The sequence below is a fragment of the Ylistrum balloti genome, unplaced genomic scaffold, assembly GCF_031769215.1.
Source record: "Ylistrum balloti isolate Yb309-2 unplaced genomic scaffold, AGI_CSIRO_Ybal_v1 Utg370454, whole genome shotgun sequence".
Taxonomy (NCBI): Eukaryota; Metazoa; Mollusca; class Bivalvia; order Pectinida; family Pectinidae; genus Ylistrum; species Ylistrum balloti.
In genome coordinates this window covers 489,140-492,881 of record NW_026782301.1, presented here as the reverse complement: position 1 = coordinate 492,881, position 3,742 = coordinate 489,140, and the positions used below count along the sequence as shown (strand labels likewise).

The window sequence follows — 3,742 nt, the reverse complement described above, 5'->3', positions numbered from 1 at the left end:
AATCGATTAACCAATTTCCCAACAAACATTTATACAATAGATATTGTGCTCTTAAATGCAATGTCAACTAGACATATATCAAGTGGCATGGAAGGATTTTTTTAGTTCAGATGAAAAGCGAACTTCCGCATAAAATCACTTATACTTATTGTCGTTTAATAACTGCAAATTCTTAAAATCGAGCAAAGATATGTTAGGCATTTTCTTAGACGGAACCCTCCGGCAGCGGGAAAATTTGTCATTAAAAAAAACTGAACTAAAGCTTGAAAAAGGGAAATTAATGGTATATTTTCCGCTTGGCTCTTCTTGAAATCTTTGTGAAAGAAAATTGAAAATGGAGGCCATATTTTGTGTGCTCAGTTTGGCCTGGGTAGAGAGATGAGTGTTGTCAAACCATTGTCAATCATGTAAGACGAAAACTGTTGAATTGGGTCTTTTTTCCTTCAGCAAAGACCAATATCAAATACATAAAATGTTGACAATGTAAATAATCGCAAACTAAATCTTAACTCTAACTGATGTCATCAGCAGCTGATTCCGCCTAACACTAGCCTTAACTGATGTCATCACCAGCTGATTCCGCCTAACACTAGTCTTAACTGATGTCATCACCAGCTGATTCCGCCTAACACTAGCCTTAACTAATGTCATCAGCAGCTGATTCCGCCTAACACTAGTCGTAACTGATGTCATCAGCAGCTGATTCCGCCTAACACTAGCCTTAACTGATGTCATCATCAGCATTCCGCCTAACACTAGTCTTAACTGATGTCATCAGCAGCTGATTCCGCCTAACACTAGTCGTAACTGATGTCATCACCAGCTGATTCCGCCTAACACTAGCCTGAACTGATGTCATCACCAGCTGATTCCGCCTAACACTAGTCTTAACTGATGTCATCAGCAGCTGATTCCGCCTAACACTAGTCTTAACTGATGTCATCAGCAGCTGATTCCGCCTAACACTAGTCTTAACTGATGTCATCATCAGCATTCCGCCTAACACTAGTCTTAACTGATGTCATCAGCAGCTGATTCCGCCTAACACTAGTCTTAACTGATGTCATCAGCAGCTGATTCCGCCTAACACTAGTCGTAACTGATGTCATCAGCAGCTGATTCCGCCTAACACTAGTCTTAAGTGATGTCATCACCAGCTGATTCCGCCTAACACTAGCCTTAATTGATGTCATCACCAGCTGATTCCGCCTAACACTAGTCTTAACTGATGTCATCACCAGCTGATTCCGCCTAACACTAGCTTGAACTGATGTCATCACCAGCTGATTCCGCCTAACACTAGTCTTAACTGATGTCATCAGCAGCTGATTCCGCCTAACACTAGTCTTAACTGATGTCATCAGCAGCTGATTCCGCCTAACACTAGCCTTAACTGATGTCATCAGCAGCTGATTCCGCCTAACACTAGTCTTAAGTGATGTCATCACCAGCTGATTCCGCCTAACACTAGCCTTAATTGATGTCATCACCAGCTGATTCCGCCTAACACTAGTCTTAACTGATGTCATCAGCAGCTGATTCCGCCTAACACTAGTCTTAACTGATGTCATCAGCAGCTGATTCCGCCTAACACTAGTCGTAACTGATGTCATCAGCAGCTGATTCCGCCTAACACTAGTCTTAAGTGATGTCATCACCAGCTGATTCCGCCTAACACTAGCCTTAATTGATGTCATCACCAGCTGATTCCGCCTAACACTAGTCTTAACTGATGTCATCACCAGCTGATTCCGCCTAACACTAGCTTGAACTGATGTCATCACCAGCTGATTCCGCCTAACACTAGTCTTAACTGATGTCATCAGCAGCTGATTCCGCCTAACACTAGTCTTAACTGATGTCATCAGCAGCTGATTCCGCCTAACACTAGCCTTAACTGATGTCATCAGCAGCTGATTCCGCCTAACACTAGTCTTAAGTGATGTCATCACCAGCTGATTCCGCCTAACACTAGTCTTAACTGATGTCATCACCAGCTGATTCCGCCTAACACTAGTCTTAACTGATGTCATCACCAGCTGATTCCGCCTAACACTAGCCTTAACTGATGTCATCACCAGCTGATTCCGCCTAACACTAGCTTGAACTGATGTCATCACCAGCTGATTCCGCCTAACACTAGTCTTAACTGATGTCATCAGCAGCTGATTCCGCCTAACACTAGTCTTAACTGATGTCATCACCAGCTGATTCCGCCTAACACTAGCCTTAACTGATGTCATCAGCAGCTGATTCCGCCTAACACTAGTCTTAAGTGATGTCATCACCAGCTGATTCCGCCTAACACTAGCCTTAATTGATGTCATCACCAGCTGATTCCGCCTAACACTAGTCTTAACTGATGTCATCACCAGCTGATTCCGCCTAACACTAGTCTTAAGTGATGTCATCACCAGCTGATTCCGCCTAACACTAGCCTTAATTGATGTCATCACCAGCTGATTCCGCCTAACACTAGTCGTAACTGATGTCATCAGCAGCTGATTCCGCCTAACACTAGTCTTAAGTGATGTCATCACCAGCTGATTCCGCCTAACACTAGCCTTAATTGATGTCATCACCAGCTGATTCCGCCTAACACTAGCTTGAACTGATGTCATCACCAGCTGATTCCGCCTAACACTAGTCTTAACTGATGTCATCAGCAGCTGATTCCGCCTAACACTAGTCCTAACTAATGTCATCAGCAGCTGATTCCGCCTAACACTAGCCTTAACTGATGTCATCACCAGCTGATTCCGCCTAACACTAGTCTTAAGTGATGTCATCACCAGCTGATTCCGCCTAACACTAGCCTTAATTGATGTCATCACCAGCTGATTCCGCCTAACACTAGTCGTAACTGATGTCATCAGCAGCTGATTCCGCCTAACACTAGCCTTAACTGATGTCATCACCAGCTGATTCCGCCTAACACTAGTCTTAAGTGATGTCATCACCAGCTGATTCCGCCTAACACTAGCCTTAATTGATGTCATCACCAGCTGATTCCGCCTAACACTAGTCTTAATTGATGTCATCACCAGCTGATTCCGCCTAACACTAGCCTTAATTGATGTCATCTCCAGCTGATTCCGTCTAACACTAGTCTTAACTGCATGCACTCTATGAACTTAATACGATACTAGTAATCTATCACAGTTCTTAATACCTAAAAATGATCTAAAAACTTCTGTCAGTTTTTCTCACTTCACATGAATTACACTCCATATCATCCCGAAGGGCAAAATTACTTACATTTCTGGCAGAAATATCTACAGTCTTTATTTTATTTTGATCCATGATCACTCCTCTATACAGTCAAACCTGTCTAGTGGCCAATCAATGAAGAAAACTGGTCTAAACGACAAACAGATTGTACTTATTTAGTCCACAAATTCCACCACCATCAAATAAGACTGGTTCCACCAGAGAAAAAGTTAAATGAAAAATCTTGGACCACAAACCTAATTAACATACATTGTACATCTTTATTATTACAAACAAAATTATAATTTGGGTGCGATATTTATGGATTTCTAAAATACACATTTATTAAACAATAATATTACCGGATTTATTATAAACAATGATGTAACCGGATTTGTTACAATAAACAAGTATAACATTACCGGATACATCTTAGACAACTATAGACAATATCCTATATTGCTTACCTATAGGTACATATCTAGTATAACATAGAAAGGTGTAGGTTTATGATCAATCACAAGAAATGTCT

The 3,742-nt window shown here is 41.6% G+C and overlaps 1 pseudogene; it reads left to right on the top strand.

Moving 5' to 3' along the window:
- Window positions 1-1,526: 1,526 nt before the first annotated feature.
- On the top strand, window positions 1,527-1,901 carry LOC132555138 (uncharacterized; annotated as a pseudogene).
- The last annotated feature ends 1,841 nt before the right edge of the window (window positions 1,902-3,742 follow it).